General features: G+C 40.9%; 1 long non-coding RNA gene across 1 annotated transcript in view; it reads right to left on the bottom strand.

The window, feature by feature from the left end:
- LOC139039791 (uncharacterized) overlaps positions 1-16,934 on the bottom strand; it is a 133,900-nt gene that overhangs the window by 9,234 nt on the left and 107,732 nt on the right. The window contains exon 4 of the long non-coding RNA XR_011492996.1: positions 1,936-2,108. This is a non-coding gene — a long non-coding RNA (uncharacterized lncRNA). The remainder of the gene's footprint in view (positions 1-1,935; positions 2,109-16,934) is intronic.

The raw sequence follows: 16,934 nt of genomic DNA, 5'->3' as shown, positions 1-16,934 counted from the left end.
GATCCTGATTGTTGCATGTCTTGAAAAGTGAGGTGAAGCAAGCAGAGATGTTTCTGTCTGTTCTCGATGAGTGGGGTGGTACCACAGAATCACTGCCGCAGCACACTCACCTCCTTGTCCTAACATCCAGGCCAATTTGAGATGCGTTGGAGTCTGTCCATGGCATTAAGGAAGGCTGCAAAAGCTTTCCCTAACGTTAAATTCCTTAGTCAACTCCTGGGCCTCTTTAAACTGTGAACAAGAAGACCCTTGTTCTGGAAAATCTATCGCCTCTTGCCAACACACACACATATACAAAAACATGACTGTTGGGCAAATAAATCTTTCCAGAGAAAATAGATTCCTTTCCAATTCAGTCAACTGTACTGAGCTGGAAAGGAAGAAATGTTATTTTTCCACGATGAAGGGAAAACAAGATCTCTCCTTGTTTACCCTGTCTAGCCCATTTCAAAAGAAGGTCAGTTTAATGCCTTCACTTAAAAAAAAAAATCTCAAGCGTTGTTTATCGGAAGACACTTGGTTCCTTTCGGGCTGGGAATCACACATTGGAGCTCTGTGCTTTTTCTCTTTGACCCAAGATACACATGGCAGGGCTGAATTCCCTGCTGCTCTGGAGATGTCACAAGTGTTGGGAATGGGAAAGACAAAGGGTGAGGACAGAGTCTGGTGATGTGGGATGCTTTGCCATTGGCCAGCCTCCCTATCGCCAGCCTGTGTCCCACCCAAATCACTGAGCATGAAATGTTGAGCTTTTGAATTGATCTCCACTTCATTCAAGGCCACACACATAATCTATGCTTTCTTTTACCTATATTTCCCGTAATTTGTGGACCCAAATCATCCCTTAGGACAGTGAGAAAGCACGGAGTAATGAAGTGCCTAGCTGAAGAGCATGGATAGAATTTAAATTAGAAACTAGGCTGTAGGGGCCAGCCTGGTGGCGCAGCAGTTAAGTGCACACGTTCTGCTCTGGCAGCCCTGGGTTTGCTGGTCCGGATCCCAGGTGTGGACATGGCACCACTCAACAAGCCATGCTGTGGCAGGTGCCTCACATATAAAGTAGAGGAAGATGGGCACGGATGTTAGCTCAGCGTCAGTCTTCCTTAGCGAAAAGAGGAGGATTGGCAGCAGATGTTGGCTCAAGGCTAATCTTCCTCAAAAGAAAAAAAAGAAAAGAAAAGAAAGAAGGCTGTATATTCCCTGGTATGTTCTTTAGAGCTTACCAGAGTAAGTCTCAAAGAAGTCCCAACCACGGCTGCACTAACTTGACTGAAGACTCTAGCTTCCTAGCTCCTCACCATGAAAATGGGCTTCATGTGTCTAGCAGGTAGCATACAGTTATTGCTCAGTAAAAGTTTGGTGAAGAGACTCAAACGGGTTTTAAAAAATGATAAATCTTGGAGATTAAACTTAAAAAAACCTTATTATGAAAAATGTTCCCACAACATGGATAAACCTTGAGGACATTATGCTAAGTGAAATAAGCCAGTCACAAGAAGACAAATGCTGTTTGATTCCATTTATACGAGGTGTCTAAAATAGTCAAACTATTAGAAACAGAAAGTAGAACGGTGGTTTCCAGGGGCTGGGGGGAGGCAGAAAAAGGGGGTTGTTTAATGCGTACAGAGTTTGAGATTTATAAGATGAGAAAGTTCTGGAGCTCTGTTTCATAACAATTCAAATATACTTAACACTACTGAATTGTACCCTTAAAAATAGTTGACGGTAAATTTCATATTGTGTTTTTACCACAATAAAAAAAGGTTTTACACATAATCATTTCATAAACCAGAGAATAATACACTTAAAACGGATCTGAGAGAAGTCATCTTGTCACCCTCCCACCCAAAGCAGGATATTCCATTAGATATTACAGAGAAAGGTAATAATGTTACAGCTTTTAATTTGTTTCAAGTGTTGTTAATTTGTGCTTACCAGAAGCTTATGCAATATGCATTTCTTTCTTCTCTGTCTCGTTCCAGACCAGCTCCCAACAGAACAAATGTTCTGCTTGATTGCATTGGAACGTGAGCGAGCCCCAAATGGAAAAAGCTGCTTGCCTCCTTCCCGTTTGTTTAATGGCTGGTGCGGTTTGGATCTTCCCAGGTCTGGGAGGGAAAAAGATTTGTTTTAGAATTAATATTCTGAAACCCGAGGAGAAGAGTCGGAAAACCTGCAGTTCCCTCAAGGTACAGCCAAAACTATTCCATGGGCTCCCGGGTTCAAGGGATCCTTCCAAGGCCCCATTCAGCCTGGCTCCAGACACTGAAGGGAAAGGAGGAAGCCTTTGTAAAGACTTCTTGCCAGACGCACTAACAGCCTCATGGCTATTCCAAAGCAACCTCCATTTCTAACCACTGAAGTGGGAAAAAAATGTCATGTTGTTTCTTAGTCAAACTCTTGTTATCTGGGATTGATGCACAGGAATTTGCTGATTTTAAAGAGAATGTTTAAATAATGCAGGCTTTAAAATATTGTATCCCGACCTGTGCTGTTCCATGCGGTAGCCACCAGCCACAAGTGGTTATTAAGCACTTGAAATGTGGCTCATCCAAACAGAGATGGTTTTAAGTATAAAATACACTCCAGATTTTGAAAGCAATGAAAAAAAGATATAAAATATCTTAATTTTTATATTAATCACATGTTGAAATTATATCTTGTATATATTGGATTAAATAGAATATATTATTAAATCAATTTGACCTGTTTCTTTTTACTTTCTTAACATGACTACTAAAAAGTTGTTTTTTTTTTAAAGACTGGCACCTGAGCTAACAACTGTTGCCAAGCTTCATTTTTCTTTTTTTTTCGGCTTTTTCTCCCCAAGTCCCCTCAGTACATAGTTGTATATTTTAGTTGTGGGTCCTTCTAGTTGTGGCGTGTGGGATGCCGCCTCAGCATGGCCTGATGAGCAGTGCCATGTCCGTACCCAGGATCCCAACCGGCGAACCCCTGGGCCGCGGAAGGGGTGTGCAAGAACTTAACCACTCCGCCATGGCGCCGGCCACCTAAAAAGTTTTAAATGACATACGTGGCTTGCATTATATTCCTATCAGACAGTGCCAATATAGACTATTCTGTGAAATTTAGGATTAATAAGAAAGAATTGAAGGTAAGGGTCCACAAAGTTATGATAAAATAGTAATAATAGTCATAATAATAGTATATAGTCTTTATGATGCATCTACTGTATGTCTGACACTTAATCTATATGATTTTATTTAATCCTAATAACATTCTTGAAAGGTAATTATCATTAATCCTATTTATTGAAAGGCTAAGTATCTTGCCCAAAATTGTATAGCTTGCTAGTGATAGAGCTGGTATTTAAATACAACTCCTGGCACCAAAATATATGAGCTTTCCAGTCTGAAATGATGTCTCCTAAGCATTCTTTACCTTGCTTTAAAAAACACGCCCAAGAATGGATGTTAGCTCAGGGCCACTCTTCCTCAGCAAGAAGAGGAGGATTGGACGTGGATCTTAGCTCAGGGCTAATCTTCTTCTTCAAAAAAAAAAATTGCCCAAGAATATTGACACTAGTGATTTGGAAAAAATAGAGATATCTTCCCATTCAGTTCCTATGGATTAACAGTTTTGATGATCTGAAAAATCAGTGTTATCTATTCATTCTTTTATTATTGAGAAGGGCTTATTAGAAACATTGGTCTTTAAACTATAAAAACTAACAGAATTTTAGTTGGAGAAAATTACAAATTAAGATTCAATCTTTCCTAAACACAGAAGAAAAAAGGAATTTATTTGATGGGGGAGAAGTTAATATTGATTGAGTACCTACTAGTTCTATCAGGGTGTCCCATAAGTTTGTAATTATTAACATGTCCAAAATAGAAAACATCATTTTTATGCCCAAACCAGCTCCTCCTCCTTCATTCTGTATCTTGGGCACTGTTATCTGAATCTACCCAGTCGATTAAGCCGGAAACCTGTTATTTTCTCTGCTTCTATTATTTCCTTACCCTCCTTTTAATCTTGCCAGCTTACAGGACACAGGTTTACTTTCTTTGCGTGAATGGTACAGACCGTGCTTCCCAATGGCTGCACCAATCCTTTCTCTCACCAACAGGATATATCCTCTTATCCAGCCAATACAGGGTGGAATTTGGCTTTCTGAGTTTCTTACAGTCAAATAGGTATAAAATTATAGCTCATTGTTATGTTAATTTGCTGGGTTACATCATTTGTTAGCTTTTTGAATTTATTTCTCTGTAAAGCTCCAGTTGGTAAACTTTTCCCCTTTTTCTATTGAGGTTACTGTCTTTTTCTTGTTGATTTATTTGATTTGATTTCTTGTTTGAGTTGTGTTCTTCTTCTATGTTCTAGATAGGAGTCCCTTGTCCATTTGAAACATTCTAAAGGCTCTTCTCCCACCTTGAGATATGTTTCTAACTTTATCCACATGCCTTTTGTATAACAGAAACCCTTAACTTTGACGCACTCAAAAATCAATTTTATACCATATGGTTTTTTGAAGTTTTTGCTTAAGAGCTTCTTTACTACCTCAACATCAGATACATTTTAGAGTAAATTTATCATGGATCTCAAAGACCTAACTGGAATTTGCATGGGATTACATTGTGTTTACTAGATAAATGTGGGAAGAATTCATATCTTCAGAATATTAAATCTTCTCATCTAAGAACAAGGAGTGTTTCTCTTCATTCAGGTTTTTTTCAATGTTCTTTATTAGAATGTTTAAGTTTTCTCAAGGAGGCCTATGTATTCTTGGTTATGTTAATTATCAAGCATTTTTTAGTTGTTGTTGCTACGTTTTTTTTACAACATTTTCTATTTGTCTGCTGTTGGAAATGTTCTTATAATTCGATCATATATCCACCAAATTCTTATTAGTTTACCTCTTGATTCTATATCAGTTACTCTGAGTAGATGAGTATATCATCTGCAAAAGTGGATAATTTGTTTCTTTCCAATCTTCTTATCTCTCTTTCTTTCCTCCTGTGTTGGCCAGCACTTCCAATAATCTAGTATCGCTTGTAATTTACAGTGGTTTCTGACAGTCAGAATATTTGTCTTATTTCCAATCTTAACAGGAATGCACTTAAAGTTTGTCTCAAGTATATTTGCTGACGATTTTGGAATATAACCATCATCCATTTAAGAGAATTAAAGAAACCCATTTCTACTCTTAGTTTGCTAAGAGTTTTTATCATAAATAAGAATTTGTCAAGTGCTTTTTCTGTGTCAATTGAAATTATCATGAGATTTTAAAAATTTAATCTATTAATGTTATGAATTAGGTTGGCAGAAACTCTAGTGATGAACAATTCATTAATCAAGCTGTATCATTTTAAAACATATCATTGGAATTAATTAGCTAATATTTTAAGATATTTTTCATCTAGGTGAATAAGACAAAGGGAGTATAGTTTTCTTTCTTTTTTTTAATACTGTATTCATCTGATTATACCAATATTATTAAATGAGCTTGGCAGATTTTGGTGTGTCTCGTCTGAAATAACTTACACTGCAGATGGAAATTTATCTTTCCTCAAGAGTTTCACCTAAAAAACCATTTGGGCCTACAGTTTTTTGAGAAGGGAAGTTGTCAGTTGCAATTCAATCTCTTTAAAATGTATTGGTCCATTCAAATTCCTTATCTCTTATGACAATTTTGGCATTTAATATTTTTTTTATTTTCTCTAGATTTTGAAACTTCTTCATTCACAAAACTTTCAGTATTTTAACATTTTAAAAAAATTATAGCTGCTGGTAGGGATTTCAAACAATATAGAAATGATTAAAGAAGAAATTGAAAAACACACTCCAAATCCTATGCCCCAGAAATAACCATAATGTAAACATCTCTATATGCATATAGTTATAATTTTATAGCAGACATTTCTCTATATGTATAAAGTTATAATATTATTAGTAAGAATAGCAAACATATAGATTACTTATTATTTCATACAGATACAGATAGAAGAATGGATGTCTGGACAGCTAAATGATGGGTAGATAAATAGATAACTCTGCATATATTTCTATTATAATACCCATAACAAATTTTTTTGTGTGTTTATTGATTACGAGTACATCCTCCACTGGATTCTGCGCACAATGCCAGTGGGAATGCTGTCTTTGCATCACTAGAGCTAGCCTGGTTCTATCCTAAGCTTATCAAATGTTTATCAAATGCATGTGTGAGGAAATGAATGAACGTGCAATGCCATGTGCAAACATTGTTCTAGGAGCTACACACCTTTTGTTTGTAGAATCCTCCCCAGACCCTTGCAAGAAGACAGTATCATCCCTATTTTATTGCTGAGGAAACTGAAACTAGAGGTAAGTAATTTGCCCAGGGTTTAACAAGGGACAGGTGACTGGCGGGCTTCTGGCATCAGATCTACTCTGATACCTGCTCTCTTTCCACTGCACCATACTGATAATCAGAATAAACACCCCAGAATAAGGAAAAGACAAAAATGCAGAAGAGCCAAAAGGAATACCAAGAATTTGCAGTTCCTTCTTTGAACAGCGTTTAATAAGCTCCTCCTAAACACCCAGCATTAGGGTAGGACTGGGTTTTAGTGACTCAAAAACAGGGCTCTCACCTTTTACCCCTACTAAGCAAACAGTGCAATGTGTGGCCTCAGGCTTAGGCTCTGCTCTAGAGTGTGGAGTGGGATGAAAGAGAGACGTTTAAGAAAGGAGATGGTTACCAAAGGCTTCCTCTGTAAAGACAGGGAATGAAGAAGATAGGCAACTGGAGGAGAGAGGGACAGTGCTCCACATCAACAGTGAGGAGCAGAAGAGAGGGCCCTGTTGGGGACAGAAGCAGGGCTGCAGCCCTACTTAGTCCTCTTTGTAAAATGGTACCCGTGTGGGTCCACTAATGAGGGAAAATGGCCTCTCTGGGCTGACCAATTAGAATAAGTTTCCCCTTTTCCAGCTGCATGCACTACACACAGAGCTGAGCAAAAGCAGATTTCGGCCCCTATTACATCAGCTCAACTGGGTGACCTTGTCGCGGCAAAACCACACGGCCACCCTGCCTCCTGGGGAGAAGCTCCTAGTAAGCCTGTTCTCATCATTGCTCACTTTATTTAAGGTCACTTTAACAAGTCATTAGAACACATCACAGTTGGTTTTATGATATCTGTCATTTAAGATGAACAAATATGTCAATAAAAAGAATTATAACCCAATTGGGGGGTGGGGTGGGAGGGCAGGATAGCTTATTTTCTGGTGACTTGTGTGTTTCCAGAAACCCCAATTAAGAATTTCAGATTTCTGGGACCCGCCCCATGGCCGGGTGATTAAGTTCACGGGCTCCGCTTCAGCAGCCCATGGTTTCGCTGGTTGGGGTCCTGAGCACGGCCATGGCACCGCTCATCAAGCCATGCTGAGGCGGCATCCCACATGCCACAACTAGAAGGACCCACAACTGAAAATATACAACTATGTGCTGGGGGCATTTGGGGAGAAAAAGAAAAAATAAAATCATTTAAAAAAAAAGAATTTCAGATTTCTTAACCTCGTTTTCAAATATCATCACTTCTCTAAAAAGGTATGTAGTCTGGATGAGGGTGTATTAAAAAAAATATTTTGGGACCCTGTTCTTGTCTTTTTTTTCAAATTCTGAAATTTTGTTAGGTACAGCATATACACAGAAAAGTGCACAAATTATAAGTGTACTACTCAACAAATTTTCACAAAATGTATCCATCCAGGTAGCCAGCACCCAAGTCAAGAAACAGAATTAGTACTAGCACCCCAAGAACCCTTTTATGTCTTCCAACCCGTCCTCACCATCCACAGACAATCACTGCTCTGACTTCTAGTATCCCAGGCTCACTTTGGCTGTATGTGAACTCTATAAATGGAATCATTCAGTGTGTACTATCTTCTGTCTAGCTTCTTTCCCTCGACCTTGTATTTGTGAAATCCATACACATAATTACTAGTAGCAATAGTTTACTCATTCTCACTGCTGTGTAGTATGCCCCTCCTAGGAATGTACTACAAATTATTTACTTCATTCTACTGTTGATAGACATTGGGGTCATTTCCTGTTTGGAGCTAATGTGAATAGTGGCCAGCCATTTTTAATGTTTGATCACTGTTGACGTACTCCTGTCAAAAGCCACATCAAGCGTGAATGTGAAATTCAAGGGCTGATAAATTTCTGTGGCTGTAGGAAGCGAAACAATTGCAAAAGATCATTTTCCTTGCTTGCAAAATTTAAAGGTATGGTTATTCTATAAGGCAGTTATATGCAATGCACTGCATAATGCTAGTAGACGATAGGTGAGAAATGAACAAGATCGATGAATTTGCAAGTGAAGGGTATTCGTCTGTGTGATCCCAGTCCCAGCAAGAGCTGGTTATTTGTATCCTCTGCCTTTAGCAAAGTTTGGTAACTTTTTCATGATATGATAATATGACACTCCTAGGATTTAACATATACACTGTGCTAATTGACTTAAAACTCTGTGAGGTAGGTGGCAAGTGGCATTGCTCCCATTTTCCCGAAAAGGGAGTTGAGGCACATCACTTTACCTCCCTCTTACCGCGTTCATGACAGCGAGTCAGTATCAGCTTCAAGCTGTGAGCTGAGAACAGTCTCCAGCCATCCTTCCCACACAGTCAGCCTGGCAGGGTGCCCAATGTGTTGTTGGGAAGGCCGTGGGAGGAGCCGCAGCCTTGAGGTGGGAGGAACTCTATTAATACCTTAGATTTTTATAGTTCTCTGCCTCTAGAGGACTTGAAGCTTCCTTTGAGAAGAGCTGGCCAAAGTTTGTGACTCATATGCCAGCATTAGGAGAAATGCCATTTTGGAGATGGGCCTTCCTACTGCTCATGTGGCGACTTCCAGGCTCTTGTAGGGACTGACTTCTCACCCCTGGTTACTATGTTCAGGGTTCAAGAAACTGATGAACTAGACAAGGGGTAGTTCTCTTTTTTCCCCTAAACATCACTCACAGCATCCTTAGGCTTAGGCTCTTAGGCTTTCAGGGTGTCTTCCAACGAGTTGCCCTGATCCCAGGATTCCTTTGGCTGTTGATGAAGCCTATGGACTCTTTCTCAGAACACTGTTTTAAAACGTGTAAAATATAATACACAGGACTACAAAGGAAATCAAGTATATCGAAATGCAGTTATCTAAATAGTAAAAAAAAAAAAGACAAAACAAATTTGTGATATAGTAATATATATGGAAGATTGGCCCTGAGCTAACATCTGTTGCCAATCTTCCTCTTTTTTTTTTCTCCCTGAAGCCCCAGTACATAGTTGCATATCCTAGTAGTAGGTCATCCAGTTCTTCTATGTGGGATGCCACCACAGCATGGCTTGTTGAGCGGCGCATAGGTCCACGCCCAGGATTCGAACAAGCAAACCCCAGGCCACTGAAGTGGAGCATGTGAACTTAACCTCTCAGTCCTGGGGCTGGCCCCTATATGTGCTTCTTTATTGACATGTTAGACAACAAGATCTAGAGGTGGGAAAATAATTAACATAATTTCAAAGTACTAGAGTGTATTCACAATATTTGAAGATATCTGCAACAGCTATAATGTGATATTAAAATATTTTCCTTTCTACTGGTGTCAATGTCACAGATACTAACACTTCTGTGGTTTGCTGTCTATATTTCTACTTGAAAGAAATTTAATGTTTCCATTAAAGGTTAATAAAAACTTAAGATGTATCCCTTTTCCCATCTAAATTCATAGCCCCTCTGAATGCCATCACAAACCCCAAAATCTTGTCCCACTTCAATGCCCCGAAGATGGTCCCTATGCTGGACACACACATACATACCTCTAAATAGCATTAGCCATCTGGAACCCAACAGCCTCTCTCCAGAAAGCTGGATTCTGGGCCAGTCCTACAGTCAGATCAGAGAACAGCCAGCTTTGAGCTTGTGACTATGATTCTCAGACTTTGCTAGTGTGACCAGGCAACAATTGACCTTGAATATAATGGTGCTGCCTTCTCATGTCGGTTCCCAGCATGTCTTCCTATGACAGGCTGAGAAACAGACCTTCTTTTAAATGATGTCCTTGCTCTTTGGAAACAATCAAGGAAGTTTAGATGATATGCAGGAATTACCATTCATTTTAAGTTGATGCTAATCAGGTGGATGAAAGCATTGTGGTTATGAAAGAAAACATCCCTATTTTTTAGAGATGTATACTGAATATATAGGGGTAAGTAACATATCTTGGATTTGTGATTACAATTTTTTAATTACTTTTGGTAAAAAAGGAATGAATGAAACAAGTGGTGAAAACTTGAAAATTCTGGACTCTGGCTGATGGATGCATGGGGGTTAGTTAAACAATTTTCTCTACTTCAGTGTATATTTAAAATTTTTTATTATTAAAAACCTTAAAATAATTTTTGGATCAGGAAATTAGGTAGAGATTGCTTTTTCATAGTGCCAGTTTACTTCTTTATAATAACTATTATTCAATTTACTTCCATGCACAATACAATGACTCGATTGCATTGTCTCTCTTATAATAAATATAGAAGATTTAAAAATTGGTTTCGCTCATACCTTTTGCCGGTTTTGGGGCATGGTCTTGCCCTCTAGGAGTTTATATTCAAGTCAGGAAGAGCTAATGTATATACATGAAACTACAATCAGGAAACAGCATAAGACAGGTATGGTATAAATGCCAAAACTTGTAGTAAAGATGGAAAATGTGATAGGAGTTCCGGGAAAGGGGGAGATCAGTGGCTTTGAGTTGGAAGTTGCTGCCTATCGGTCTCTGAACTTTGGGTTCACTGCCTCCTGCTGTTTAGGCTTCTTTCTTGGCACTCATTTCTCCACAGTGGAATTCCCTCTGGATTCATAAAGCTCGGAAGCAACAGCATTCTTGCTCCCAACAGCTCCCTATCCGCATTCCCTAGGAGGCTGTTGGACACATCCTGAGTCTCCATGGATTGTATGCCCTCATTCTGCTCAGGCTCCTCTATTTCATCTTTCTATTCAAGATGGTGAACTACAGCCCAGATGCTAAGTACCACCATGAACATTCTTACACACGCAACCCAGTGTGGTCCCTGGCCCTGTGTGGCGGCCATAATGCTTGCCAGGCAGGCAGCCAGAGGACTACCATGCCTGAACCCAAGGGTTGCCTCGGAGGAGAGCCCCTTCCTGCCAAGCGCTAAGGAAGGGGACTCTGGCCAGCAATAAAGCTTCCCAAAGATCTACCACGAGGGGACAATGAAAGCAAAGGAGTAGGTGTCTAAGCACAACTGTGGAGGCCAACTGGCAACAGCTGCTGGGGCCAAAATCATTGCCCCCAGAATGGGCTGGAAGGATCTGTCAGAGCATTTCGGGGGGGGGGGGGGGCAGTGTTGGGAATCCCTAGAAGGCATTGAAGAAGACCTAAATCCTGGATGATCTAAATTTTTTTAAAAAGTCGTTTCTTCACATTGCTTAGGTGATTTAAACCAAAGGAAGTTTTTCTTTTGCTTTTCTTTTTTTATCTTCCTTTATTCTCATTCTGAATTATCTGAGGCACTGGGGCCAGGTTACTTGGTGAGGCTGAGTTGGCAAATAGGTGAAGCAAGTGTTGGGAGAGGAGGTGAGATGTGCATATACCAATGATGCCGTTCACACAAGAGCTGGAGATTGCTGTGATTGCCTTTTGGTCCCAGGAAAGGGCTTCTTTCACGGCTTAGAATCACAAGTTTGAAGTGAAAGAGAAAACATCAAATCCATGGGACTTACCAGTGGTAGGAGTCAAGGAATCTATCCAGGACACACCCCTGACTGACAGATATGCAAGACTTCAATCCAGTTGGCCGTCCGTCTCTGGGACCTGCCTCTCCTGGCCTCCAAATGTCTCCCGGCACCTTCTTGGATAAGGGGGCTCCATAGGAGACTCAGGTCTGCAAGACTTAATTTCATTCCACTCCTCCACTTTAAGGGGGTGAAAACCAAATGCTTTAACATCAGCAACAACAACAGGACTGCCGCTGTTCTGTGTCTAGAGGAGAAGCTTCCCAAAGGAAAAGGCATCAGGCTGTGGCCTTGATTGATGAGAGTGATCTAGAGAGTGACCTTGCCTGATTTGATTTTTTACTTTTCTATTTGATTTTCTACTTTAAATAGTTTCTCTTCTTTATTATCTTTTGACCCCTTCCATAACCTCCAACCTTTCCATAAGTCTGTTCCATATGACAGCTTTGATTGAGGGGAGCTTTGGGAAAGAATGGAGATGCTGTCCAGTGGGAGGGGAAGGAGGGATGGGTCAGCAATCACGGGAGCTGTGAGAGGCCATTCGGAACAGGCTACAGTGGAGAGAAGGCTGGAGCATGGGCGGCCTCACCTCAGGAAGGGATGTGGGATGAGACCCCCTTTCTCCCAAAAGACACTAAAAGTGACCCTGAGGGGAAGGCAGGAGAGGGAACTAATCCTTACTGGGGAAAGGACTGTACTAGCAGGAGACACTTGGATCCTCAGGTTACATGCGAAAAAAAAATCACATTTCCCTGGTTTGGATGAAAACCCCTTACATGCACCTCTTCACACATGCACATACAGACACACAATTAATCATTCCTATTTCTTGGATTCCCTAAAGTTCTATTTATCTTCCAATACAGCAATTATCACATTATACTGTATTCTTTCTGGCATGCTCATATGTTTTTATAATTGTACTTGTGAACTTTTCCTTTGTATCTTTTGCCAGTAAAGTGCCCAGCATATGTTGAGAATTGTTTGTTAAATGAATATTTGAATAAATGGCTATTACACATATTTGCTAACAAGATGGAACTCTGACTCACTCAGCAGGATCAAGTCTCATTATCATCAAGGAGCTGATGCCAGTTTTGTTCCTACCTTTCTGCTCATCCCTAAACCAAGTGGGTGGACCCTGGACTTCAGGAAGCATTAGATCTGTGGTCACCCACACTGGAATCCACAGTATTCCTCCAGGCTCTGTAGCTTCTGGCTAATGAGGATGTGTGGACAGGCTGGTGGGGGCATGTCACCCACACTGGGCCTGGCAGAGCTGGCCCAGCAGCACTGCCCAATATAGCGGTCAGCTTATCTCCAAGAGCAGCAATGGCCTGGTGAGAAAGAGGAGTGGGCAGGCATGGCTTTTGAGTCATTTGACAAGTGCCTGGAAGCTTATTGCCCCCGCAGCCCCCAAATTGTGCTTCCTCTTTCCTGTCACAGTATCCAAAATTCCATTATCATTCGTAACCCATGCTTTTGGATATTTCAGAGAGGCCAATTAGTGAGTGATTTCTTAACTTGGTGTCTGTGTAGGATTCCGGAATAGTTGAGGGAGGCAGGGTTAGGTGAGGAGGATAGAGAGAAAAAAATGAGAGGGAGATACAGACAGACTCTGCTTCTATTCCAATGGTGGCTTGTGCAGGATAACACTTTCTAGAATGCCCTCAGCCCTTCCACGGTTGTCCAGACAATATTGAGAAGCGCTCGGGGTCAGGACTCACCACACAAATGCTTAAACACACGCTTTCTCTCCCAGCCAGAGCACCTGGAAACTCAAGGATGACAGAAACGAGAGAAGGTGCTCTAACCTTGACATGCCGGAGCCCACACTTCCGGCTCCCTTCTCCATCCAGATAAGACCTAGGATCTGAAGAAGAATCCTTTTCTCTATGAAGGCTAAGAACTTAAAAGGAAACACAGGATTGCATTTTCCTGATCCCAAACTGAAATGTCAGTTCGGACATATCCATAAATTTCTTTATCTGAAGTCATAAAAAAGGAAAATAAATTGCCTTTAGTTTACGCTTAATAAATTTCCTTTATTGACTAATGGATTTAATTTTATTGACCCCTGATCCAGGAGAGGACTGTCAATTGGATCATCCACCCTGCCAAGACCACTTCTGGAGTTGCTGTTCTGAACCACCTAGACGAACGCACAGGCCAGCCCCCGGAACCTGCTCTTCATTTGCCTTCCATGCCCAACTTGAACCAGTGATTTGTTGTGCTTTTTCTTCTCGTTGTAAGTAAATATTCACTTGGTACCTAATTTTGCTTTTGTGATTTTGTGTTTCTTCTCATCAAGAGGGCTCCCATATTATATAAGCTTCCATCCCCACAAAGTTGGATCTGCTCTGTCATACGTCTGCTCATGTAGTGCACATTCTTAGTGTGCGTACTTACACAGGAAATCTCAATTCCTGAGCGTCCTGATAACTATGATTCTTAGTTAACCAGAATGTTCTCTGCATAATGCTCTTAGAAGCAAGTAATGAAATTAGAAGGAAAAAAGCAGATAGTGGGGATTTCTGATTTTAGAAGTGTAGCAAGTGTTCTACTTGATCCCTAATCCTTTTTTTCTCTACCTGCACAGAAAGGGACAATAACAGCTAACACACAGTGTTTACTGGGAGCTGGGCCCCTTTTAGTCCTCACAGACACCCCTTGAGGTGGGTACCCTAGCTGTACTCATTTTACAGATAAGACACTGAGACACAGAGAAGTTAATTTTCCCAAGGTTACACCTAATATACAAGATACAGGTGGGAGTTGACCAGCCCATCCAGGTCCAGGATCCAGGGTCTTCACCTCTAAGCTATATCATCTGTGTAGGATCATTGTTTATGTTTGAAATCATGACCCAGTACCACAGAAACAAAATCTTTACTTTGTTTTCAATTGATAAATACTCTCCATTCCTCTCAGAATTCTGTTTAAATGAAGTTATGGTCACTTCACTTCAAATTTCCTCCCTCTGTCCTCTAGAAATGAGAGACATCCCTCGAAACACAAGTAGTCCAACACATAGTAAGGGGCTGCAGTGGGTTGAGTGATGCCCCCAAAGACAATAGTCCTAATTCCTAGGACCTGTGAAGGTTATTTTATATGGTAAAGTTTTAGCAGATGTGACTAAAGTAAGGCTTTGGGGATGAGGAGATTATCCTGAATTATGTGGGTGGTCCCTAAATACCATCAAAAGTCTCCTTACAAGAGAACAGCAGAGGGAGATTAGAGAAGGCAATGTGAAGACAGGGCAGACATTGGAGTGATGCAGCCACAAGCCAAAGAATGCCAAGGAATGCTGGCAGCCACCAGAAGCTAGAAGATGCAAGGAACTGATCCTTCTCCGGAGCCCCTGAGGGAGCACAGCTTTGTTGACACTTGAACTTCAGAGTTTTGGCCTCCAGAACTGTGAGAGAATAAATTTCCGTTGTTTTAAGCCATCAGAGTTGTGACAGTTTGTTAGAGCAGCAATAGGAAACTAACGCAGGAGTCAACACACGGCAGCCAATAGTTTAAGCGCAATAATAATCGTAGCTGCCATGCATCACACCCTTCCATTGTATTGGGTAAGCACCGTGTGACACACAGTCCTCCACTTAATCCTCATAAAGTAAATGAAGAAACTAAAGTCAAGCAGCTACTAAGTGGGAGAGAGAGGACTTAAACCCAAGTCTGTCTGACTCCAAAGGCCATGAACAGAAACACAATAAAGTCAATTCCAACACCTCACATGGACATTTATTAACCTAAAATGACAGCCAAACTCCAACAGTTCTTAATGATTTCTCTGGAGCTAGATTTATTAACTAAACTTTCCCTTCTTGCCCATACACACTCTCACATTTGGTTATCTGTTGGTTCTTCTTAGTGCCACTTAAAAAAATGAGGTACAAACTACTATGAGCCCATTTTCCAAATGGAAGAAACTGAGACACAGAGAAGTTAAGTCACTTGTTGGAGCTCACCCCAGAGCCTGGCCCCAGAAACTTGCTCTCACCACTCTTCATACCCCTACAGAATCGTGGTCTAGGTGTGTAAGAAACAGCTGGCAACTTTCAATTTTTTAAAGTGGCTTTTGGTTCATGGAGTGGGTGTACCAGTTCTCTGTGCACAAAGGTTAATTAAACCCCTATAAAATGCACAAGCAGCCAGGTCTTTGTCTCTGAGATGACAAAATCACAAATGATTCCTCTTCAAAATGAAGCTTGTCATAATCTGTTGCCAGTGGGTTGCATGTATTTTTCCCGTTTTAACAACATGCACTTCCCTCTTCATCAGAAACATTAGGTCACAAAAGCCAATCTCATCTACATCTTTACAATGTTGTTTCTCATCTTTCTGCGTGCGAGAGAGAGAGAACTGGTAATGAAGGAGCCAAATTGGCTTCCAGGGAGGATCTGTCCTCACTTAGAATAGTTTCAGAATCCATTCAGGATGCGTCTGATTTCTCATTAAGTCCTCAGAAGCCATTTATTTGGGGCCAGGTTTTCAGGGATAGGGCATCAATTGTGTGCCAGTTATTGGGAATTATAACACAGCATATGCAGTATGACAACACCAAGTTCATTGGATTTGCAGGAGATTACAGGAGGATGTTATAGAAGTCAGCAGCAATTAGACTGAAAACGTTTCTGAGCAGAGAGAGAGCACGAACATAAAGAAATAGATTCTTTCCTGTCGTCTGACATCTCTCCTGTGGTCTCTGGGTTGAGCTTACATGAATTCCCACTCCCACCATTCCTTTTTCTGCATTGATTCCTGCCCGCTCCCTCTCTCCCTCAAGCAGGTATCATACAAAACTAGGAGTAGGGATGGAAGGTGGCTTGGTGCTTGCGGCCACGCAATGGTGGGCTGGTCAATTCAGCCACATCGTGGGCACAGTTACGTTCAGAAAAGGGCAGGTGCATGTTATCTAATGAGGTTTTAGCTGACCCATAAACCCCAAACTAGTTCCCAAACCATGAATCATAGTCTTGTCAGGCTCACAGCTGCATCCACGTGAAGGTATTCTAGGTCAGTCTACCCCCTTCCCTCAGTACACATAATAGGCTCAGGAAGAGCTTATAGGAGGGGCACTGGTGAAGTGTTTCACCCTTGCTGGCAACATCGTCTAAAGTTACCAATGTGCATACTTTGTAATCCAACCATTACACTTTCATGATCCTATCCTAAGAGGAAA

The sequence above is a fragment of the Equus asinus genome, chromosome 11 (genome assembly GCF_041296235.1).
Source record: "Equus asinus isolate D_3611 breed Donkey chromosome 11, EquAss-T2T_v2, whole genome shotgun sequence".
NCBI lineage: Eukaryota > Metazoa > Chordata > Mammalia > Perissodactyla > Equidae > Equus > Equus asinus.
The sequence above is the reverse complement of the archived record's forward strand: the minus strand, read 5'-3'. Positions and strand labels throughout refer to the sequence as shown.